We start from the raw sequence: 26,906 nt of genomic DNA on the forward strand, positions 1-26,906 counted from the left end.
GTATTCTCCCTTCAAAATGACTCACTGCCCCTCCTGTAGAAGCCTATTGTCCCTCCTGTAGATTTCCTGTAGGTGCTCCTGTAGAAAACCTATAGGTGCTCCTGTAGAAAACACCGAGAGCAAGAATATGGGAGAGATCGATGGAGGACAGTGGTTATGAGGCTGTGGGGGCACAAGGAGACTATTGTAGTTGAGTTACGAGGAGAGAATGAAGGAAAAGGTGGTGAGAATGCTTGGGGAGGAGTACTTATTACCCTTTATGGATATTTTTGGTGATGAGTGCTAAGTTGGTAAGGTATACGATAGCCACTTTTGGACCGTTGGTCCCCACCTACTTGGTTATCATGGCCCCTCCTTGTAATCATACCTCATTATTGCATTGGAGTTCACACTTCCTCCACTACCTATCCTTGGCATCTTGTGCTGGAGTTAACTGTGCGCACGTGTCAGTGACATCTCGAATGAGTGGAGTTAACTAGATGAAGGTGGCCAAGTTAACTGGCCACCTTTCCCTCATTCAACCTCAACCATCTCATTGCTTTTGCATGACTTCTAATTACACAAATGCAAACAGAGGAGTGACTTAGTTACTTACCTGTGATCTAAGTGTATTTGTTGTGAGGTGTTGTGGCTTTCTCTGCTGCATGCTTTTATTTCCCTTTTTGCATGCTATCTCTGCTTGCTGATGTGTGGTTGTCTGCTTGTTTAGGTTCTTCTATGGCTAGATCTGAGCTTCAGGTGCCTTTTCAACCTTCATGTTTTCACTCTCTTGCTGTTGGTGCTGGATTTCTATGGGATCATCTTCTACAGGAATTCCTACAGGAGCTCTTGTACCTACTTCTCCCCTTGAAACTTCAGTATCTTCCTGTTCTTGGAGCTCGAGGATAATGCTAGAGGTGTAGATAAAGATTGAGAGGTAGTAGGTAGGCTTCAGGTGAGGTTGATGGTGCTTTTTCCTCTCATTTTTTTGTTTTTTTTTTTTGTATTTTTTTTAACTAAAAAACTGTTTTTCTGTGTTTTTCTTGGACAGGAAGAAAAATGATGCTTGGGGTGTGATGCAGGTTTGGAAATGATGGAAAGGAGGTTTGAATATTGTAGAAGGGATTATATGTTCTTCATGGAGCTTCTTTTTACCTCAAACTACCTTTTATAGCCACTTCTGACTCTCTGTAATTCTTACAGGAGCCTCATGTAGAAAACACAGTTTTTGAAAAGGAGGTATAGTGGGGTGAAAGAAATGCCAAAAATGATGGAGGAAGGTGTGGAGAGATGAGATGGGTGCTGGTGTGAATGTCAGAGTCCCCTTGGCACCTTCTTCTTCTACCTGTAGTCCTTATGCAAACCTGCAATGCAACAAAAAAAATCATTTTCTTTCTCCTTTTTCTCTCTTTTTTTTTTTTTTTAACAACTGGGGCACCTCAAAGAGGTTTTCACACTAATTTCTTGCCCTGGGCACCTCCAAGGGAGGTTTTCACCCAGGGATCTTATTCTCTTTCCTCTCTTTTTTTTGACATCACTGGGCCGCCTCAGAAGAGGTTTTCAACCCAATGATGGGATTCAAGTACCTCATGGAGGTTTTTACTTGAGTCCTTATTTTTTCTTTCCTTTTTCTTTTCTTTAGTGAGTTGGTGAAGTGGAAGCTAAGACATGCTCCACTACCATCATTGTCTTATTAAAATCTTCGATGAACTCTCGTTTGGAGAGGGGCTTCTTGTAGACCTTCAACCGATGTCCATTGACAAACATGGGGATGGCTTCATCATCAATGGTTCTGATCAGAATTGAACCATTGTCATTGCATTTCTCCACAGTGTATGGTCCCAGCCATCTTGTCCTCAGCTTGCCTTTGAAATCCTTATATCTTGAACCATAGAGTAGTGCCCAATCTCCCTCTTGGAATTGGTTCTCCTTGATATTTTTGTCATGCCATATCTTTCTCTAAAGCTAAACTACCTCTGTATGGAGAAGGGCTTGCAATCTATATTCATCCAATCCATTGAGCTGAAGTAATCTCTCCTTCTGTGCATGGCTGAGGTCTAGGTCTAGTTGAGCTACCATCCTTAGTGTATTGAACTCAAATTCTATTGACATCAAAGCCTTCTTCCCATAGACCAATTCATAGGGTGTGAACCCGATGGTGGTCTTCCATGTGGTGTTGTAGGCCCAAGTGGCCTCAACTAATCTGTCTGCCTAGTATTTTCTGCTACTACTCACTACCTTGGTTAGTATCCCTTCCAATGCTTTGTTAGTGACCTCCACTTGCCCATTGGCTTGTGGATGGTAAGGGGTGGAAGTCTTGTGCTTGATCTTATGATGTGTGAACAGGTCTTCAATTAGGTTGGAAGTGAACTGATTGCCTTGATCTATGACCAACTCTCTCAGATACGTGAACTTATAGAATATGTTTTCTCTCAAAAACTCAGCTACTTTTTCCTCTGTCTCTATTTTGATTGCTTTTGTCTCTACCCACTTTGTCAGGTAGTTGGTGCACACAATGATGTATTGTTTATGCTTTGAAGGAGGGTTGATAGGCCCCACAAAGTCCATGCTCCACTTCTCAAATGGCTCAAAGGTCACTTGAGGTTGCATGGGCATCTCATATTTTGGAGTAGGTTTCCCCATCCTCTGACACTGATCACACTGGCTTGTATATCTCCTCACATCCTGATGAAGAGTGGGCCAGTAGTAGCCTGCTTGCAATATCTTGAAGGCAGTTATTTTTGCTGCAAAATGACCTCCATAAGGCCCATCATGACAGGTTAGGAGGATGTCAAAGACTTCCTCCTCCTTGACACATCTTCTCAAGATCTGATCTAGGCCAAGTTTGAAGAGATTTCCTTCAAACTAGGTGAAAGGGGCACATTTCCTTACTATCTTACTCTTCTCTTTTGAGGATAGGTGTGGTGGGAACTGTGTTGAAACCAAGTATTTTTCTATATCAACAAACTATGGAGAGAGTATTGATATAGCAAACAGATGTTCATCTAGCATTTGGTCATCCACCATTCCTTCTTCACCTGCAGACAAATTTACTCTAGACAAAATGTCAGCAACAACATTTTCTTTACCAAGCTTATCAATAATGGTCAGATAAAACTACTGCATTAAAAGAAACCATCTAATAATGCCAGCATTTACATCTAGTTTTTTCAATAAATATCTAATTGCAGTGTGATCAGTGTGCACAAAGGTTTGATAGCCTATGATATGATGTTTGAATTTATTTAAGGAATGCATGACAGCTAGGAGTTCATTCTCGGTCACTGTATAGTTTAACTCTTCCTTTGACAAGTTTTTGCTTATAAAGTATATGGCATAAGGTAACTCTTCATCAATTTGTCCTAAGGCTACTCCTATTGTTTTGTTCGAGGCATCTGTGTGAATGTGGAAAGATAGGGCCCAAATTGGGCCTCTGAGAATTGGGGCAGTCACTAACTTGCTCTTCAAGGTATCTAGGGCTTCTTGACAGTTTTCTGACCATATGAACTCAACATATTTGCCTAAGAGGCCAAACAAAGGAGAGGCTAGCTTACTGAAATATTTAGTGAATCTCCTGTAATATTCAGCTAAGTCTAGGAAACTTCTGAGATCTCTCACCTTTTGAGGAGGTGGGACCCTTTGGATGATGGCAATTTTTTTAGGGTCCACCTGCAGTCCTTGCTGAGATATTGCATGACCTAACACGGTCCCTTCAGTCATCAAAAATTCACATTTTTCCAAACTGAGGGATAGGTTCATCTCAATACACTTGTATAGAACTTTTCCTAGGTTAGATAAAGCTTCCTGAAAGTCAGAACCATAAGGAGTAAAATCATCCATGTATATTTCTACTGCATCATGAACTAGTTCAAAAAATATACTCAATACCATTCTTTGGAAAGTGGTTGGAGCGTTACACAAACCAAAGGAAGGACCCGGTATGCAAAAGTACCCCAAGGACAAGTGAAAGTGGTCTTATATTGGTCTTCCGGACTTATTTGAATCTAATTGTACCCGATAAACCCATCTAGGAAGGAGAAATTTTTTTTCCCTGCCAGACTGTCTAACACTTGATCTATGAAAGGTAAAGGAAAATGGTCCTTTTTAGTGGCTTTGTTCAATTCCTGATTGTCGACACAGATTCTCCACTTACCATTTTTCTTTGGCATTAGCACCAAAGGAAAGACCCATTCACTGTCAGAGATGGGATAGATGAATCCTGCATCAAGCAATTTCTGCAGTTCTTCCTTAACAATATCTTTAAGTGCTAGATTCATCCTCCTTTGAGGTTACCTGACTATTTTGCAATCTTAGTTGATGTATATATGATGAGTACATACTAAAGCGTGCACTCCCTTCATCTCCTTATAACTCCAGGCTAAGGCATCTAGAAATTTTCTCAGTAGGCTGCACAGTTCCTTCTCCTGGGAAGTGGATAAGGAGGGATTGATTTTCAATGTTCTTTCTGGGCCAAACTCTATATTATTAACATGGAGAGAACTGGAGTCGGCCGCAAAAAGATTAGTTGAGGGGCTGTTTTTGGTTTCTCTTACTATGTCCTCCAATGGTGATACACTGGGAGGTGGATTCTGAATCAAATTTTAAATCATATCATCCTCATCTTGTTGTTTGCCCCCCATGGTGATTTCTAATGCACAAACTGGTACAGAATAAACCTCATCCTCATCTTCCTCCTCCAACTAGAGAGGTAGATCGTGTTCTAGCAAGGGCTGCGTAGGAGAATATAGGATTAATTGCTTGGACATGTGCCCATTCTTTATGGTCATGTTCCGAGCTCGACAGTTGATGTAGGCATCGGCTATAGCCAACCAGGTTCTTCCAAGAATGAGAGGATACCCAGTGAGCTTTGCCTTTGGCTGGAGAACTAAGAAATCAACAGGGTACTCCCAAGAATCAATGGAGACCATCACATCTTCCATAATCCACTCAAGGGTCACTGTGGAGTGGTCTGCTAGCTATAGCACTGTCGTGGTCTTCCTCAAGGAACCCTGGAGGTTAAGTTTGAGCATTGTGTCCTTTTACATCACATTAATGGCAACTCCCAGATCAATCAAGGTATGCAAGTTCATTGTGCCATTGATGATGACATCAATTATTGGGCTTCTAGGGTCCAGATATTTTGGAAAGATTACCTGCCCCAACAACAGATCAGACAGTTGTTCTATGACATTGATGGTTGGGGCATCTCTCTTGCGCCTTCCTGGATGCCTAAAGAACTTCTCTATGATCAACCCATTGTAGATAGGCACATATTTTATGGCTTGGAGAAGTGGTATATTTACACATAAATGTTTCAATTCTTCCAGGAGTTCAGTCTCTTCTAGGATAGGCTAGACTGTCATGGATAGTCTCTCAGGAGAGGGTGGATTTGCTTTAGGTTCGCTTTCCCATTTATCTTCCTCAACCTCCCCGAGTGAAGGTTGGCTATCTGGGAGGACTTTCCCAGATCTCAAGTTAATTTCTTGAATCCCCACAGCATAAGTTGGGCATGATGGTTCCCCACTATACACTTGCTGAGCCTATCTGTTGTTTGGGTTTGGATTTGGCTAGGTAGGCATTTGGGGTTGCTTTGATGGAGCAGAAGGTAATGGTTGTGGTTGGGCAGGTGGTGGAGGCAAAAGAGTGGAAAGAGGGTTGTATTGGGGCCTCCACTCCTTATGAGATGCATTCCACTAAAGTTTTTGTTGAGCATAGGATTGAAATGAATGGGTGGCTGGTTGGGCATGATATTGAGATGTGAAGGACCAAGGAGGAGGCGTGGACCAGGAAGGATGAGCAAGAGGGCCCCAAGAAGGTATGGAGGTTACTTGGTTGGGGTTGTAGTATGACTGAGATGTCCCTTGCATCCCCTGTTGGTATGGTCTAGGTCCATGTGGCCTTTTTTTTGTTTATGTAATAGAGTTGTTCAGTGACTCCCTCGGCCCCTTGATATACAACTTTAATTCCAGGCAAGGAAGGGCACTTATCTGTGGAATGATTTTCCTCACAGACTGAACAAACCTCTATAGAGTTCAATGGGAATTCATTCCTAAGATGCCTCCTGGTGCATCTAGGGAAAAAAATGGCCAAAGCCCTCTCTGCTTCCTCTTGTTTTCTTTTGATATGTAAGGTATCCATTTGCATGGGAAGAGTCTGCAGCATCTCACTCTTGAAGTCTTCCAGCATGTTTCCAATTTCTACTTTAATGGATGAGTTGGAGGAAGACGTATTGACTATGGGTTTACTCCTCCTACCTTTCTTTCTGGCTACTCTAGAGTGGTTTCTAAAAACAATCTTTATGTCCTCATAGGATACTTGGTAGATGTCTCCCCTGGCCAGTAGATGGAGGGTGTCTAAAAGATCTTCCCGAATTCCCCTGAGCAAGACCAACTTCAGAAACTCAGCGACAAGTGTACACCTGGCCCTTTGGTAATTGAGCTAGAACCTCTCTTCATAGTCTTAAAGGGACTCATCACTTCCTATGGTCATTCAGAAAATTTCTTCTTTAGTATCTTTTGACCAATAATAGTCTCAATACTTGTTGTTAAAGGCTTGCTACATCTAAGCCCAAGTTGTGATGCTCTTGCCATGTCATCCCATGAACCAACACAGTGGTGCATCCTTGAGAGTGGAAGGTGTTATCACAAAAATCCAACCCTGATAGGCTGCTGATTAGGTAGACCTTGAGTAACTATTTCAAACCAACTTTTGGCTGAGGCTTAGCCTCCTCAACCTGAGAGGGCTCTCTCAAAGGATTAATGATATTGATAATGGATTAGATGGCTAACTCTATTAAACAAATGAAGAAGTATAAGTGATTAAAACACAATCAATAAACATCCATTGGGCTTATGGAGTCAGAAAAGCTTAGTATGATAACAGTATCAGCTAAACATGGAAGTCAGGGCATCAAAAGTTCAATATATCAGTTAACACATAGAGACATGTAGGAAAACACAGTATATAAATGTATGAAGGAAGTTAGAGCATGTCAATGAGTTCTAAGTATCATACATTCATATAAATGAAAATAAGGAAATAAGGAAAAACATAAACAAGCCACCATTGAACTCTTTCTGAATCTTGAGAAGTAAAGCCAAAGTCTGCATTCATAAAAACATAATCTTCTACAATGGCACAATATGAGTCTTTCTTTGAAAATTTCCAACCCTTTGTACATTATATCTTCTCCTATATATAGAGATCTTTACATAACTGATATTCCTTCCTCTAGGATGAGGAGAATTCGAATTCTACCTGACCTGACACCTATTGACACTTAAAACTAACTTTTAAATGTAACTCACTGTTAACTGGCAGTTTTAGAGACCTAAAACAATTAGGAGTGTAACTGCTCATTATGACTAAAACGACCTTATCTAAGAATTAAAAACTCCTTTTTACACCTATAACCCCATGAATTCGAATTTGATGGTGCTCATAACCCTCTATCTGGCCCTTGATGACTCATCCTTTTACTGTTCCTAGAAACTAGGAGACTGTTCCTTGCTCTGTTCTGGCTGAAAAATAGGTCTTGGGACAGAGCTCATATCTTCTCATAAAAAATGTATTTGGAAAAACTGAAGAAGGCTTTTGTGAACCAATCCATGCTAAAAAAAAACCTCTCTTTTGTTTTTTGAAACACCTTTCCTACTGCCCAAAATGTGTCTTTGAAAAGCAGGTGTAAAACAGGAGAAATATGCTTGTGAAAAACTGCACCTATAGCAGTTTCGTAGCGCAAGTTTGGTCATTCATTTTGCCCATATCATAATGGATTTGGAGAAAGTAAAAGAGGTTTTCGTATTTTAGTATATTAGGAATGAAAACCTCTTTCACTTTTCAGAGATGATTTTTCCATTGCTTGGTAATCCCCTTGGAAGTTGACTGTTGTTTTCATAACATAAAATTTTGGAGTTCATAAATGTCCTTCTTTACTTGTTTTTCCCTTGTTGGATGTTTACACCTTGTAAATACTCCCTTTTAGAAACCATTCTTCAGAAAGATTTACTTTTTGTCTCTCAAAATTGGTCCATGAAATCATAATATGCAGCCACAGCAGTTTCGTAGCGCGCTACGAAACTGCTGTGCATTAGGCATCACCTACAGCAGTTTCGTAGCGCACTACGAAACTGCTGTGTAATTTTAAAAACACAGCTTGAGGCCAAAATTTAACTCTCTTGATCTTTCTTTTGCTTGAAATGGCATTTCCATCTGCCATGAAGTTGTTCAAAACTAAAAACATAGACACCATTCTTTTAAGGTAAACTTCAAAAGGTAATCTATTAAAATTTAGGACTTAGCCTTACTTGCTGTGTGATTTCTTTTAGCTAAGGATGTCCTTCATGCTGGCTTAGTTGTGTCTTCAGATCTTCAAAACTACATTCCTCTTGTTGAGAGATGACTGCCTTACCTTTGTCATTTTTATGCAGCTGTGATGATGTTTCTGATGCAGTCATAGGTCCTTCATAAGATTTTGTTACCTCCCCTGTTTCACTTGCTTCTGGCAGCACCTCTTGAATCTCTTTTGAATGCCTTGTCACAGGTCTTCTCGGCTTAAAAACAAATTTAGAAACCTGATCATCAAATTTGATTTTTTTAGAGGTTTTGGCTTTTTTGGCTTGGCCTTTACCTGTGTCTATTAAGTCTGCTCGAACCAAAGGAGATTCCTCAATGTAAATAGCTTGAAGCAAATCATTCAAACTTCCTTTTGAAATTGGGCTTCCCTCAGTACCCACTGTCTTACCTTTTTCTCTAGCTAGCTGGCTCTTGGTTACTCTTCTTTGGACTGTTTTATCAATAGACTGCTCTTGTACCACTTCCTTGATCTGAACCTTCTTCTTCTATGACTGCAAATATGACCTCAGGAGAAACTGGTATTTCTAGCACTCCAACTTTTGAATTCAAACCAATGAAATTAAAAACGAAATCTTTGAAACAGCCTTGACACATGACACCTTTGTGGGATTAATGTTAGGTAAAAAAAGATTGTTGACATTATTTGCTAATGGGAACAAGGCTCTGCTCTATGTTCTAGACTCCTTAATCAAAACAATAAAAATGACTTTGACCAGGACTGACTTACAACTTTGAAACCATACAAGTTGCCCAATTTTTTTTTTTTTTTTTTTTTTTTTTAGTGATAACAGAAGGGAATAGTTTCAACTTTTTCTCATCTTCTGCATAGTCATATGTTCGACAGATGATAGCAAACTCGAACAAGAATGCGTCAAAATATTCTGTAGTCAGACCATGGAAATAGGGTAGGGTAGAAGGGCTTATATTCTTCATTTTGATGTCCCCATTGGTCTCCTGAATGGGAAGGGTACCCTCTATTCTCTCTCCATTCCCCCTAGCATTTCTGTTTTCAGCCATTGGCTCCAAAGGAATGTTTTCTTCATATTTTTCCCCTATATGTTCTTCAAATATGTTTGGCTATTCACCTAAGGGTTCTTCTTGATCATAGCCACCAAAGAAGAGAAAAGGTTAGCTGTGTGAAGCAGTGGGGGTGTTGGGCAGAAATTTTCCTGAGTTATATCTATACCTACGAGGCATGAAAGGAAATATTTTTGGTTGTTTTTTGTTTTTTTTTCCCGACACTGACGGTAACTACAGAAACTGAAATTGATTGAACAAAAAAAATTGCAACTAACTAAATTGAACTTGCTGAAATGAAATTTGCAGAATTGAAAAGGAAAGCAAGGAAATGAAAAATTGAAGGAAAAGGAATGACTAGTCTACTGTTGCTGAGATAAACCATTAGCAGAATGTTGCAATAGGAAATAGAAGAAAGTAGTGATCACAGAATACTCTGACACTTCCCTAGCAATGGCGCCAAAATGTGGTGAGCACCAGTATTGCAGCAATGATGATGCAACTCTTGGGCTGCCTACTTTACTCTTATCAACCGGGTAATTCGTAACAAACTTGGAAGCGTCGGTGTTGTATGCACAAGTACTAGTTCTCACTGCAAGTTGTCACTTGGTCAACCGACACAAGATCACTAGGAGCTCAACCCAACTTCTATAGATTCCAAAAGAAGGTCTATATGTGATCAAAGAAAAGAAAGATTACTCTACAAATGCTATTCTACTACAGAAAGGAGAAAGACTGAAATGTAAAGAAAACCTAGTAAACCCTAATTAACCAACTAATTATACTTTTGTAGAAAGCACTATGAAAACCATGAAATGAATTCCATTATCTAATCAAGGAAGTAAACAACATCTAAATATGCTATTTCTGGAAGTAAATAAGCAAAAAACATATTTTTGGATTTTTATGTATTTTTATGTGAATTTGACATGCATGTAATTTATTGTGTGTGAGTGTGGCAGCGAATAGGTGGCGTTGAAGGGAAATTTTGGGACTTGAGAGGATGTAGGATGGTTTGGATTGGTCCTAAGAGGTCTCAGGTGGTCTTCTGGAGGCTTTTCCCACACTCGGCCTACAAAAGAAAGCCTACAAGAAAATCTACAGGAGGAAAATAGGGAAACTACAAGAGGCCTACAGGAGAAGGCCCAGAGTAGTTTTCGTTGTTTTGAGGGTGTGAGAGTTGGTGAAAAAGGTGGATGGAGGTTGGAATGAGGTGTTAGGGTGCCTAAGGTTTACCATGAATCACCAGGAGAAAGAAAGATGATTAGGTTTGCTCAAGGAGAGAGGAAGAAGTTCTATGGAAAAATGTAGGAAATTAGGGCAGAATTGAGGTGAGATTTGGGAGACCTATAGGGCATGGATCAGATGGGGGGTGTGATTGCTAATAAGTTGGCCTACTATTGGAAGATATCTACTACATAGAAACTAACAAATAACCAAGGAAATCAAACAACAATTGAAATAAATGCATTTAGGAAAAATAGAGTTTTGCATAAAAATGGTCTAAACTATGATCTATGAAAGGAAATGCTGAGAAATGTTGTAGGAAAGGAAAGCATGAAAGAAGACTATTGCAAATGAGGAAGTGAGCATGATGAAGAAGATCTGAAGCAAAGCAAGCTAGACTATTAACCTACTAAAATGCTACAAACACTAGAAGTCCTATGAAGGAGGAAACTCTGTGTTTTTGGGGCAGCAAGAGAGTCTTTACCTCAAATCATGGTCCGAGAGGGAGGAAGAGAGGCCAAGGAACTGTTGCTAGACTCCCCTGAGACTTTGGAAAGGGAGGCAAGAGCTACCCTCACTACCCTCAGTACACCAATCAAGCCAAAGAAAAAAAGGAAAAGACAGACCTTCATGTATTTAAGGGCTAGGAAAAGCACAAGAATTAAAACAGGCAAACCTCAACCCTCTTCAAAAGTGCCAATTACCATTGAAGATTCACCCTCTACCAAGGGGAAAGAATCTCCTTCCAAGACACCTATAACATATGAAAGGGGGACTCCTAGATCTTCCACATGGAAGGAAAAGGCAGTACTACAGGACCCAAAAACAGTCCTACAGGAGGCTCAAATAGTTCTACAGGAGACACTGTCAAAACTACAGGAGACCCAAAAACTTGAGAAAAGGATAGAAATATAGACACAGGTGAAGGAGGAAGCACAAGAGATACAAGAACCTGATCCCCAGCCTAGTCTTGCCTCCTATTACAATCTACTTGAGGGAGGAAGGATAATCCCACAGAAATTTTCAATTCCACTATTTTTTGAATTGGAGAAAGAAAGAGTGAGAACACATAGGTGGATGCAGATAGCCAAATCCAAAGGAGTTGAGGATGTTGGCCATATGGAAAACAAACTCAGGGAAATGGGCAGAGAGTTGAGTGCTCTCAGAGATAGGGAAGCAATTACAAGAAGCCACCTTGAAACTAAAAATGAATTGCGAAGGAGGTAGCTGCAAGAGAAAGAGATCCAGCTGGAATGCATGGCCAACTTATCCATGGAGGAATTTCAATGCAGAACACCAGTCAAATCCTTTGGCCTCTTTCTAAAGGACTAATGGTTACAATTCCAAATAAAGACTTTGGCACAAAGAGGCACAATGCCTTTCCAAGACTACAGGCAGTTCATGGATTTGTGTGACCAAAGCACCTCAGAGGATAAAGCAAAGATGGCAGAATTCTACTTACACAACATGGCCCTCACAGACATGAATGTGTGGGATCCCAATGCCAAGCTAGGGGACCTGCAATTAATGGCCATGGCCTCATAGATGAACCATGAAGAATTGAGGGCAGTTGAAATAAAAAGATTGATGATAAAGAAGCAAAATGAGCCATAAATGATAAGAGTTGAGCCATCAGATCCTATGGTACTCATTAGCACACACAACCTACTTGTCAATGACCCTTAGATTGCCCCTAGATATCTCACCAATCAGGCACAAGCCATTGCACACTTTGAGGATATGAAAAGGCTACTTGGGGATGACTATGTGCATGCATGCATGAGGAGATGGAAAGCCTTACCATATAGTTTGCAAATCAGAGAATATCATTCACCCATGAGGCTGAAGGAGGCATTGAGAAGAGTGCCAATGTACAAGCGCTCCATGCAAAGGCTGAAGGTCAACTGGATTGGCCTCAAACTGAGTCCCCCACTGTTGTTAGGCATGATGGAAGGCAGAAGAGAAGAAGAAGAGGAGTAGAGGAAGGAAATAGACAGGAAGGCAGGATTCTATGGCAAATAAGAGCAAACTACATCAGAAGCCTCGGATGTTAAGGAGACCACCAAGGTCATAAAATATGAGGAGATTGACTAGGTTGCTCAGAGGATGAGCAACACCTTCAATAGGGGGGTGATGATGAGCCTCATAAATGGGTAATTATATGGGCTCATTTTACCTCCTAACCTAGTCAAATCAACCATTCTCTTAGCTTATTGTATGATTTTCTTATTATATTTATGCTTATAGAGTGAGTTGAGTTAGTTATTGTGCCATGTGGTCTAACATGTATTTAATGCAGATTATTGATGGATTTCGAGGTCAAAGTCAAGGATCCAGTGGACAAATGGCAGCAATAACTTGAAGTGGATAGAGGAGAGGACTTATAGGAGGGAATCCCCCTCATTTATTACTCCTCACTTCGAATTCCCCTTCATTTAGCTCAGAGTACAAGTAGCCGAATCATGCACTAGAAGGCAGCCGAGAAAGTGGAGGATGGCTGATGATTATCTTGAGTTTTGGGAGCCAAGCCTCCTTGACCTTAAGGAAGTTGTTGGTAGCTTCATTTTTATAAGTAGAGAGTCCTAGGGCCTCACTAGGGTCAGATTTTTTGCTTATGTGAACACTACTCAAATTTCAAGCTTATTATTTTTGTGACAGTTTCATGTAATCTTGTTGTTGTTTTAAAAATAAATATGGAATCATTTTTGAGCTAGCACTGACTTACCTCAAAGGGATGAAGCTCTTGGGTTAGGGCCCAATCAAAGTAGCCAAGCTCATCTTTACTTTTATTTGTATGCCTTCTTTTAGTTTGTAGATTAGTTTGCTCTTAGGTGTATTTCTCTTATGGTTAAGAATAGGTTGCTTTTGATGATTTAGTAGTTTGCTTCCATTTTTGCTTTCTGTAGCAGGTTAAGCAGTGATAAAGAGAAGATTCAAAAGGCTATCAATAGTGCCTTGGCCTCTCTTCCTCCCTCTGGGACCATGATTTGAGGCAAAGACTCTCTTGCTACCCCAAAAAAACAGATTTTCCTCTTACATAGGCCTTCTAGTGTTTGCAGTTTTTTAATAGTCCATCTTTGGTTTACTTTATATCTTCTTCATCATGCTCACTTCCTGATTTGCAATAGTCTTCTTTCATGCTTTCCTTTCCTGCAACGTTTCTCAGCATTTCCTTTCATAGATCATAGTTTAGACCATTTTTATTCAAAACTCTGTTTCTCCTAAATAAATTTATTTCACTTGTTGCTTGATTTCCTTGGTTGAATGTCAATTTCTATGCAGTAGATCTCTTCCAATAGTAGGCCAGTTATCAACAACCACATCCTCCATCTGATCCATGACCTATAGGTCTCCCAAATCTCACCTCAATTCTGCCCTAGTTTCCTACATTTTTCTATAGAACTACTCCCTCTCTCCTTGAGCAAACCCAATCATCTTTCTCTCTCCTGGTGATTCATGGTATACCTTAGGCACCCTAACACCTCATTCGAACCTTCATCCACCTTTTTAACCACTCTCACACCCTCAAAAAAGTGAAAACTGCTTCCAGCCTCCTCCTATAGGCCTCCTGTAGTTTCCCTGTTTTCCTCCTGTAGATTTCCTGTATCCTCCTGTAGATTTTCCTGTAGGCTTTCTTTTGAAGGCCGAATGTGGGAAAAGCCTTGAGAAGGCCACCTGAGACCTCCTAGGACCCGTCCACACCATCCTACATCCTCTCAACTCCAAAAACTTCCCTTTAACGCCACCTATTTACTGCTACACTCACACACAATAAATTACATGCATGTCAAATTTACATAAAAATACATAAAAATCCAATAATATGTTTTCTTCTTATTTACTTCCAGGGGAATTCGAAGTGAGAAGTAATAAATGAGGGACATTCCCTCCTATAAGTGCTCTCCTCTATCCACTTCGAGTTATTGCTGCCATTTGTCCACTGGATTCTTGATTTTGACCTCGAAATCCATCAATAATCTGCATTAAATACATGTTAGACCACATGGCACAATAACTAACTCAACTCACTCTATAAGCATAAATATAATCAGAAAATCATACAATAAGCTAAGAGAATGGTTGATTTGACTAGGTTAGGAGGTAAAATGAGCCCATATAATTACCCATTTATGAGACTCATCATCACCCCCCTACTGAAGGTGTTGCTCATCCTCTGAGCAACCTAGTCAATCTCCTCATCTTTTATGGCCTTGGTGGCCTCCCTAGCATCCCAAGCTTCTGATGTGGTCTGCTCTTCTTTGCCATAGAATCATGCCTTCATGTCTATGTCCTTCCACTGCTCCTCCTCTTCTTCTTCTCTTCTGCCTTCTAACATGCCTAACAGTAATGGGTGACTCAGTTTGAGGCCAATCCAGTTGACCTTTAGCTTCTAAATGGAGCGCTTGTACATTGGCACTCTCTTCAATGCCTCCTTCAGCCTCATGGGGGAATGATATTCCCTGATCTACAAACTTTGTGGTAAGGTTTTCCATCTCCTCATGCATGCATGCACACAGTCATCCCCAAGTAGCCTTTGCACATCCTCAAAGTGTGCAATGGCTTGTGCCTGATTGGTGAGATATCTATGGGCAATCTGAGGGTCATTGGCAAGTAGGTTGTTTGTGCTGATGAGTGCCATAGGATCTGATGGCTTAGCCCTTATCATTAATGGCTCATTCTGCTCCTTTATAATCAATCTTTTTATTTCTACTGCCCTCAATTCTTTATGGTTCATCCATGAGGCCATGGATGTTAATTTTAGGTCCCCTAGCTTGGCATTGGGATCCCACACATTCATTTCTGTGAGGGCCATGTTGTGTGAGTAGAATTTTTCCATCTTTGCTTTATCCTCTAAGGTGTTTTGGTCACACAAATCCATGAACTGCCTGTAGTCTTGGAAAGGAATTGTGCCTCTTTATGCCAGATTCTTTATTTGGAATTGTAACCATTGGTCCTTTAGATAGAGGCCATAGGATTTGGCTGGTGTTCTACATTGCAATGCCTCCATGGATAAGCTGGCCATGCATGCCAGCTAGGTCTCTTTCTCTTGCAGCTGCCTCCTTAGCAATTCATTTTCAGTTTCAAGGTGGCTTCTTGTAATTGCTTCCCTGTCTCTGAGAGCACTCAACTCTTTGCCCATTTCCTTGACTTTTTTTTCCATATGGCCAACATCCTCAACTCCTTTGGATTTGGCTATCTGCATCCACCTATGTGTTCTCACTCTTTGTTTCTCCAATTCAAAAAATAGTGGAATTGCAAATTTCTGTGGGATTATCCTTCCCCCCTCAAGTAGATTGTAATAGGAGGCAAGACTAGGCTAGGGATTAGGTTCTTGTATCTCTTGTGCTTCCTCCTTCACCTGTGGCTGTCCTTCTATCCTTTTCTCAAGCTTTTGGGTCTCCTGTAGTTTTGACAGTGTCTCCTGTAGAACTGTCTAAGCCTCCTATAGGACTGTTTTTGGGTCCTGTAGTACTGTCTTTTCCTTCCATGTGGAAGATCTAGGAGTCCCCCTTTCATATGTTATAGGTGTCTTGGAAGGAGATTCTTTCCCCTTGGCAGAGGGTGAATCTTCAATGGTAATTGGCACTTTTGAAGAGGGATTAGGTTTGCCTGTTTTAATTCTTATGCTCTTCCTAGCCCTAAAATACATGGAGGTCTATCTTTTCCTCTTTTTCTTTGGCTTGATTGGTGTACTGAGGGCAGTGAGGGTAGCTGCTACCTCCCTTTCCAAAGTCTCAGTGGACTCTTCTCCTTGTTCTTCCTTCTCTACCTCTTTTTCTCCTTCTTTTGTCTCTTTTTTTGTCTCTTCCTGCTCTGTTTCTTCAGCTCTCTCCTCTTCTATTTCAGTTCTTTCCTTCTTCCTTTATTGTTCTTCTATGTCACCCCTGGCTCCACCTTCTCCCCCTTGTTGTTCTTCCTCCTCACTGCTAGTAGGGCTGCCATCATAGGTTAAGGCCTTTATGTCATCCTCAACTGTCAAGTTTCGGAAAACTTCCCATCCTATAGGGAGTGTAAAGCTGTGGAGGGCTTCCTCTACTAGGATTTTGATTAAGCCATGGTGAGCTAGATGCTCTGAATTTCCTGCTTGTACCTTGGTGCTGGAGTCAATGAGGGACTATAGGAGGAAGTAAGGGATACTGAGCTTCTGAGGTGCTCGATTTTCCATGCCATACCTTAATTCTTGGAGGATTCTAAAGCAATAACCATAAACAATGTTGTACCTCCCCTCATAGGAAATGTATTTGATTATTTGATAGCTATCCTCATCCCAGGGGTATGGTATGCTAGCACTTCTAATGCCATTTTTATCTTCAACAGTGGTTTCATTATTTTGGAAAAGGTTCTTCTTGGCAGCCTGACCAATTGGTTTCTCATCTTTACTCCAAGGTAGCCCAAGAGGAAGGGTAGTGACCCTACTGATAAATTCAAGGGTTATCTCCATGGAAAGACCTCTAATTGTGACAGTGGCATGAGTTCTTGTGTGAGGGACCAGAGAGAGAGAAAACTCTTGGGCAATTTTCTCATCAAACCCTTGAAATTTCCCAAATAAATTCATCCAGTTTGCCCTTGTGAAGATGTCCACCACTTGAGGATATGCATGGAGCCTAGTGGAGTTAGTGGGCTCCTTTCTCATAAACCCTCTTGTCATATTGCCTATACTCTTTTGGAAAACCAAATATGGAGGTGGAGAAAAAGAATTTTGAGAAAAACAAAGAAACAACATCTAACTATGGTATTTTTGGAAGTAAATAAGCATATTTTTGGACTTTTATGTTTTTTTATGTGAATTTGACATGCATGTAATTTATTATGTGCAAGTGTAGCAGCGAATAGGTGGCATTGAAAGGTGGTTTTGGGAGTTGAGAGGATGTAGGATGGTGTGGATGGGTCCTATGAGGTCTCAGGTGGCCTTCTGGTGGCTTTTCCCACACTCGGCCTTCAAAAGAAAGTGTACAGGAAAATCTACAAGAGGACACAAGAAATCTACAGGAGGAAAATAGGGAAACTACAAGAGGCCTACTGGAGGAGGCCGAGAGTAGTTTTCACTATTTTTAGGGTGTGAGAGTGGTTGAAAAAGGTGGATGAAGGTTGGAATGAGGTGTTAGGGCACCTAAGGTCTACCATGAATCACCAGGAGAGAGAAATATGATTGGGTTTGCTCAAGGAGAGAGGAAGTAGTTCTATGGAAAAATGCAGGGAACTAGGGCAGAATTGAGGTGAGATTTGGGAGACCTATAGGGCATGGATCAGATGGAGGGTGTGATTGCTGATAAGCTGGCCTACTGTTGGATGAGATCTGCTGCATAGAAACTGAGAGACAACCAAGGAAATCAAGCAATAAGTGAAATGAATGCATTTAGTAAAAACAAAGTTTTGCATAAAAATGGTCTAAACTATGATCTATGAAAGGAAATGTTGAGAAATGATGTAGGAATGGAAAGCATGAAAGAATACTATTGAAAATCAGGAAGTGAGAATGATGAAGAAGATCTAAAGCAAAGCAAAAATGGACTATTAAAAAGCTGCAAACACTAGAAGTCCTATGAAGGAGGAAAATCTATGTTTTTGGGGCGGCAAGAGAGTCTTTGCCTCAAATCATGGTCCCAGAGGGGGGAAGAGAGGGCAAGGCACTATTGCTAGCCTTTTGAATCTTCTCTTTGTCACTGCTTAACCTACTACAGAAAGCATAAATGGAAGCAAACTACTAAATCATCAAAAGCAACCTATTCTTAACCATAAGACAAATACACCTAATAGCAAACTAACCTACAAACTGAAACAAGGCATACAAATACAAGTAAAGAGGAGCTTCGCTACTTGGATTGGGCCCTAACCCAAGAGTTTCAGCCCTCTGAGGTAACTCAATGCTAGCTCCAAAAGGATTCCATCTTTATTTTCAAAACAATAGCAAGGTTACATGAAACTGTCACAAAAATAATAAGCTTGAAATTTGAGCAGAGTTTACATAAGAAAAAAATATGACCCTAGTGAGGCCCTAGGCATCTCTACTTATACAAATGAAGCTACAGATAGCTTCCTTAAAATTAGGGAGGCTTGGATCCGGAAACTCGAGATAATCATCAGTCATCCTCCACTTGCTCCATTGCCTTCTAGTGCATGATTTGGCTTCTTGTACTCTAAGCTAAATGAAGGGGAATTCGAAGTGAGGAGTAATAAATTATGGGGATTCCCTCGTATAAGTCCTCTGCTCTGTCAACTTTGAGTTATTGCTGCCATTTGTCTACTGGATCCTTGACTTTGACCTCGAAATCCATCAATAATCTACATTAAATACATGTTAGACCACATGGCACAATAACTAACTCAACTCACTCTATAAACATAAATATAATCAGAAAATCATACAATAGGCTAAGGGAATGGTTGATTTGACTAGGTTAGGAGGTAAAATGAGCCCATATAATTACACATTTATGAGGCTCATCATCACCCCCTACTAAAGGTGTTTCTCATCCTCTAAGCAGCCTAGTCAATCTCCTCATATTTATGACCCTAGTGGCCTCCCTAGCATCCCAGGCTTCTAATGTGGTCTACTCTTCTCTGCCATAGAATCCTACCTTCTTGTCTATGTCCTTCCACTGCTCCTCCTCTTGTTCTTCTCTTCTGCCTTCTAGCATGCCTAACAGCAGTGGGAGACTCAGTTTGAGGCCAATCCAGTTGACCTTCAGCCTCTCCATGGAGTGCTTGTACATTGGCACTCTTCTCAATGCCTCCTTCAGCCTCATGGGGGAATGATATTCCCTGATCTGCAAACTGTGTGATAAGGTGTTCCATCTCCTCATGCATGCATGCACACAGTCATCCCCAAGTAGCCTTTACATATCCTCAAAATGTCCAATGGCTTGTGCCTGATTGGTGAGATATCTAGGGGCAATCTAAGGGTCATTGGAAATCAGGTTGTGTGTGTTGATGAGTGCCATAGGATCAGATGGCTCAACTCTTATCATTAATGGCTCATTCTTGTCCTTTATCATCAATATTTTTATTTCTGCTTCCCTCAATTCTTCATGGTTCATCCATGAGGCCATGGCCATTAATTGCAGGTCCCCTAGCTTGGCATTGAAATCCCACACATTCATGTCTGTGAGGGCCATGTTGTGTAAGTAGAATTCTACCATCTTTTTTTTTATCCTCTGAGGTGCTTTGGTCACACAAATCCATGAACTACCTATAGTCTTGGAAAGGCATTGTGCCTCTTTGTGTCAAAGTATTTATTTGGAATTGTAACCATTGTTCCTTTAGATAGAGGCCATAGGATTTGGCTGGTGTTCTACATTGCAATGCCTCCATGGATAAGTTGGCCATGTATGGCAGCTGAGTCTCTTTCTCTTGCATTTGCCTCCTTAGCAATTCATTTTCAGTTTCAAGGTGGCTTCTTGTAATTGCTTCCCCATCTCTGAGAGCACTCAACTCTCTGCCCATTTCCCTCACTTTGTTTTCCATATGGCCAACATCCTCAACTCCTTTGGATTTGACTATCTGCATCCACCTATGTGTTCTCACTCTTTCTTTCTCCAATTCGAAAAATAGTGGAATTGCAAATTTTTGTGGGATTATCCTTCCTCCCTCAAGTAGATTGTACTAGGAGGCAAGACTAGGCTAGGGATCAAGTTCTTGTATCTCTTGTGCTTCCTCCTTCACCTGTGGCTGTCTTTCTATCCTTTTTTCAAGCTTTTGGGTCTCCTATAGTTTTAACAGTGTCTCCTGTAGAACTATCTGAGCCTCCTATAGGACTGTTTTTGGTTCATATATGTTAACGGGAAAAGTGTCTATTCAGAACGACCCTATCCCACTAAGGTGTGATAGTGACCTTAGAAACAAACAGAGAAAACTACTTTTGTATTCTTCTTTATGAACTATAAACAAAGAGAAATAGGATGAACCAACCTGTGTCTTGTGCTAGTCCTTTGATCCAATCTCTCTCCTCTTTGACAGCTTCCAGCTACCTGCTCCCTTACTTGCCCAGCTTCACCAAGTACCTGCAAGATCACATAAGAAGGAAACTATACAAAGACATGGGTTTATACTCATAAAAAGCTTAGGATCAGATTTAAGCTAAACATACAAATGTAACAAACATCAATGATACACAAGCATGTAGGAGAAACTCAAATAGTTTTATTGATATAATAAGAAGATCCGGGAAGAGTTACAACCGATGATTCCTGATCTAGCATCTACCTCCCAGCAAAGAAGCCCCTCTTCACCTCCAAAAAAGCATAAATCACCCAATACTCTGATATCTATCTCTAAACCAACAGCAATTCTCTGCAATGTACAAAATTCCAGCCTCCGGATCTCTGGGATGAGGGATCCATATATAGATGTATGCAAGGAGTATGAGTCAGCTTATGATTTGACTAGTGTCTTCTCTCTGTCAGTTCTTGCTTCCACTTGGAGACTGAGAGCCTCTTACTCATCCTTGGTCGAATTCAGTGAGGCAAGTGTCATTGGAGAAGATTCTGGAAGCTTCCATTGTCTCTCCACCTCGTGGAATGACTCTGCCACTTGTCATTTCCCGCTCAACGCACCCTGGTAGTGCATTTAGGAGCGTCGCAACGCACCTAGCTAGTGGACATGGGTGCTATGCAACGCACTTGGCTAGTGGAGCAGCTGAAATGATCCTGATTTGACTGATTCTGAGCAGTTTCTGGTGGAGAACTTCTGGGAGAAGCTGTAATTTGTTGACCTTGTTCCTTTAGGAGTTAGAAGCCCTTGGTTTATAGACATTTCATGCTTAGAGCTGTAAGGCACAAAAATGTCTATAACAGTTGCCCCCTAAAGTATGAGGCTGTTTATCAGGTGAAATTCTTTATTAGGAGGATCTGAAGTTCTTTCAATGCTGGGAGGAGACCTGTAATAAGATACAATACAATACATTATCTTCATACTATTTTCATGATCTAGCTGAGGCGGGCATTCCCATGCTCAGCTTTTATAAATTCATTTTCATGTACATAGGACAGACAATCGTCTGATGGTAGACTGATGATTCTGATAGATCCATCATCCTTTTGGTAGGATGATTATCTGTGCTGCAGTGCTGTACATTTCAATGTCTTTATTTTCCTGAATATATATCGCAGCCCGAATCGATGAAACTAGATCCGGGGTCTTCAATCTCGTCTGATCTTCACTCGAAGTACAAGTCGATCCATGTGAGAAATGTTTTGAAGTCGAACATGGAAGGACATCGCTTGATTACCAGTCAATGATGTAAACTGTTAACAAGCGCGAGAGGAATCACCGATAATGATAATGACCCTCAAGGTACTGCAGTACAATTCACGTGGTGTGAATAAAGGCCTTGGCGTCGAACACCATGCAAAATCTTTCGGTCAAAGGTCATTGATGTATACCTGTCGCCGGAAGTGAGAAACTTGCCATTGAGGCATGCAAGTTTCAAAGTACTGAATGGGGTGTTCCTAGATCAACTTCTTGGATAATGAGCTAATGTCGACAAGAAGCGATCCGTCAAAGGAGGGCCTTAATGAATCCCACATCAATGACATGGAACGGAGCAAATGATTTTGATGGAGGCGAAAACGATCTGATGATATATGGTTTAGGATGGCAGTCATGAAAGAATGAAGTATAATGTATGGTAGTGGATGGGACACAGGTGACTTCTCTGGATGACTTCTCTTGAACATGTCGGCGACACTTATGTGATGGATTGGTAGCATTTACCCAAACGTGGATGGTATGGCGTGACCATGGTGATGTGACCGGTGAATGAAATAACCCAACCCGACTCGGGCACGGAGTGGAAGTGTCATGTTCAAGAGCGACTTGCTACCAATAAAGATTCTTTGAGTTTTCTTCCCAATTTTTCCCCAGTCATTGCTGACCAGTACCTCTTTATTTTTGTCAAGCTTGAGGAGGATAACATATGCTTGTTCTATAATTTACCCTTCGGGCAAACCCATCGCTATGTTTTAACGAGCCTAGCAATAGTGAAACTCGTTCTCGTCTAAAGACAAGTTTGTCGCTATTAATCTTTTTAACGAGTCTAACGACAAAGATAACTCGATCCTTTTCATTTTTAGAGAGTCTGAAAAGGTACGTAAAGGTAACTCCAAAATTCCTTTTTCATCATCTAATCCCTTAAGTCCGAAAAAGTATAAAACAATACAGAAGGGATGAATTTTCGATAGTTTTAATGAGCTGAACAAAACAAGCGCTTGATCTTTTTGTGCAATAATCCCTCAGGTCCAAAAAGATTAAAATCTAGAGGAGGGATAGTGCTTCCTGTCGCTTTAATGAGCTGGAAGGCCAAAACTCGGCAATCTTTTCATATTTTACGAGTCAGTTGAAAAGAGCTTAAAGAAGACTCGTCTTTTGAGGAACGAGTGATAAAATGGGTAGCAGCTGATTCCAGGTAAGGGTTGGAATTTTCCAATCATGGCAGTGTCACAAGGATGGCTAGTGAAATCACTCTTCGCAGCTGTTCCTCAAAATGGGTAAACAATCAAATGGAGGCGAATGATCGGCCAATGGAAAAGTGGAGGTGACGGTGCAAACACGACCAAGGCTTTAATGGCTGAAATGCTTCATTCACGGTGGTTATTTACCGGGGAATAGTTCATTTTTTAACGAGCTTAAACGCGGGTGGAAACATTTGCTCATATCTTATGTTTATTTTTTAACGAGCTTGAACTATGTGCTAAAACTGCTCGATAAGTTTGCATGCCCCCAACATAATAACTCAAATTGAGGTGCATGCCCCCCAAGCTTCATTGCATTCAACTCGGTGGTTGGAATGAAGGTTTACCTTTGAGACTTGGAAAGGGGATTTGTTTCATTTTTTAATGAGGTTGACACAGTAAAAGAACTATCCTCATGACTCCTTGTTTCATTTTTTAACGAGGTCGACACGAGATAAGAACCATCCTCGAAATCCACCGTATTTACAGTATTTGATAGAAAAGCAAAAACTGATGGATGATTAAGGTCATTGGAATAATCTTCGTTGTAATCCGGAAGATGGGAGCGATGGTGGTAATCTTCCCATGGTGCCTCTCCCATCATCAAATGATTGAATGATTCCTTCGTCTGTAGAATGTACATGTGACCAAGGATCTGAAGAGGTACCATATTCCTTAGACCAATCTATCCAAACACTCGATGAGCATTGATTTGGGTTTGACCCCCAGGCCAAGAAAATTGATTGCTACAATATTTCTATTAGGGCGATGATCCATGCTGACAAAATGTTTAGGAATCTTCCAAATCCATTAGATATAGAAGATTTCATATTGCAGGTTTCCACTGTGGCCATTTCCGCCAGCTTACTCGGAGGCGGCAAGGCAAAAGTACCCATTAAGGCAGGGTCTTTTAGGAGGCCTACTCCAATATTTTGAAGTGAGTGATTGCTTCCATGGATCATTGGAATGCTTCCCGTAACTTGTGAACTGTTGGGAAGAAATGTTTGTTGGTCGACGATTGTAATTCCTCCTTGGAAGGGAAATGCAATCTTCCTAAAATAGGTCGACACAACAGCAGCCATAGCATATATCCATGGTCTTCCCAGTAGGATGTTGTAATCGAGGTTTCCGTCGATTACTTCAACATCAATTTCTACTGTTTTGCCCCCCAGTTCAACTTGCATGTTACTTAAAATCCCATATGGAGTGTATGATTGTCCATCAAATGCTTTTAACGTCGTTGACGATCTCGACAAGGGTGGTGAGCCTAAATTTTTCTAGCAACTCATCGACATAATACATGTAGATGCCCCCTCATCAATAATTGTTCGATGAACAGTTTTGTTGAGGGCTTTCACTTGAATAAGGAAAGCTAGTTGAGCTGGTAACTGAGGGTCATATCCTTTATGATCAAAGGCCACAAGATTGGAATCCATTGGGTCAATCCCACCTATTGCTGATAATAAAGCTTGCTCTTGGGAGGGACAATTTTGCGGTACCTCAAGTGTCGACATAGTGGACGGCGATTGGGCCTGGTCCTCTATTATATTATAATTCTGTGCTATTTTTGCACGAGGATTATATGTCGATTTGTGTACTACTCCCTTTGGCGACTTTATCATTGGTTCAGGAATGAAGGGTGGCACAACTTTGGTCAAAGTTGTTGTCGAACTACTAGGTTGTTCATTAGCCTTGTTATTTGACAGCTGTGGATTCCCGTAACCTTTATTTCTTGTCAAAGCATCATTTTGCTACTTTGAGATAGACAATATAAGCACTTGGGATCGGGAAGCATTTTTATTAGCAACCAGTTTGGTTCCTGGGTTTGGAAACGGATCAGTCAATACTGCTGAGGTTTTTGAACTCTTAAAGAGTTTCTTAACTTCAACTTTATGTGGACAATATCTCGTTCGATGCTCCTCATCGCATATATGACACCCCGCAGGGGGTTTTCTTTGCCCATAAGGGTTTGAAGAAGCTTTATCGTGCTTCTTTTTCCTCCCTTTATTTTTCTTCTTGCCCCCTGGTTGCTTCAGTTGTTTGCCCTTGTCGGTCGACATGGCATTTACTTCCGAAGGAAGAAGTTCGTCTTTTGCATTTTGACCTGAAATCTTACGGGCCTTCTTGGATGTAGCCTTTGTCGATTTCGTGTCTATCGTGCCAATCACGCCATCGCCGGCATGAGAGTCATTGTTCGATTTAGGAGGAGGAGGAATTGAGAATTCCGGTCTAGGGGCGTCAGGTATTTTGTCGTAGAGCATGCCAGACTGAGTGTAAATCAAGTCCAGATATTGTGCACGAGCGATAACTTGCTCTTTTGTTACGACTCCCCCCTTTGCCACATCTTCCGTGATGGAAGGCAACAAAGACTTAATAAACCATTCAGCTAAAAGCTGATCAGGAACATACGTTTTTACCATTCTACGACGACGTCGCCACTCATGAATATGATCAGATATGTGAGTGGCCGTTGTTTGTTTGAAATTGGTAAGAAGTTCTGTTCCTGTTTCGTACCTTATCGGTAACTGAAAATGGGTTAAAAAGGTTGTGGCTAGGGTACTAAAGTTGTCAAACGAAGCTCTGGGCAATTCGATATACCATTTTGCTGCCGGACCAGTTAACGTCCTCTGAAAAAGGCGAAGCCTAATCAAATCATCATTTAGGGTGTTTGAGGAACACCACAGATGAAATGTCATCACATGATTCGATGGGTCTTCACCCGGATTTCCATTAAATTTAGGAATATCTGACGGAAGTTTATGCGGAATCGCTGGCCACCAAGGGGCATAAGCAATTGGATCATTCGTCAGCCGGTTTAGATCTGGTAATTCTAGAGTTGCTACAAAGGGAAACTGTTGATTCAGGTTAGGCGAAGCATACCCAGGATAAGATGGAATCGCCTGAGCAGTGGGTCCTTGCATACCAGCATAATGTATTTGATGCTGGCAACCTTGACAAGGTTGATGGGCATCACAATTATAGTATGGTTGTTGATAACCGCTTTGGAAATGAATTTGCCCATTACTTACAAACACTTGTTGCTCAGGTCCTCGATATGATTGCTGGAATTGCAGTTGTTGAGATTGAACCAGCTCTGGTTGTTGGACCATTTTCTGTTGTCCAATACTGGATGATTGACCAAGATGAGGAGTCACAGTACTTGTTTGAGCCTGATTCGCTCCAGATAAGGAGGCACTAACCTGAGGTTGTGATTGAGTCGTTGAGACAAGGGGCTGTTGTATTGCAACCTGAGAAACTTGGGGTTGACATACAACAGGTAGCGCTTGTACTTGTGACGCAATCACCATACCAGGTATAGTGGGAATATTCGACACAGGGTGGACTGGTTGCATTGAATATGCAACCCTTGGTTGCTGAGGTAGTATTGGTACCCAACCGCTGGATGTAATTCCAGTTTGACCTGAACTTTGTTGTAAACTCCCATATGGTTGTTCTCCGGGAGGGAACAATGAAAAGGCATACTGCCCTCCATATGGTGGAAATCCAGTACTTAAAGGGTATATTGGCCTTTGAAGACACATTGGATCAATTTGTTGAGTTTCAACATAAGAAATACCAGATGATAATCCGGATGAAGAAATAGGAACTAACCATGTCGTCGAAACAGTCCCTGATTGGACTCCAGCTTGTTGTTGACAACTTGCCGGGACAGATGGTATGCCGGCGAACATCGTTGGAGTAGCAGTAGGAGGCTCTGCCGCTGCTGCGTCAGATGACACATTCCTGGATGTCGACGGTTGTTCAGACATATCTAGTCTATCCAAAAGATTTTCTAGCGATTTCGATTAACTTTTCTTCCACGATCGCAAATTACTCGATCAACTAAAAATGAAAGGGAAGTATGTTTCCGAATTAAAT

Source organism: Pinus tabuliformis, chromosome 8 (assembly GCF_031772625.1).
Source record: "Pinus tabuliformis cultivar Carrire ecotype Pingquan chromosome 8, CPIR1, whole genome shotgun sequence".
NCBI lineage: Eukaryota > Viridiplantae > Streptophyta > Pinopsida > Pinales > Pinaceae > Pinus > Pinus tabuliformis.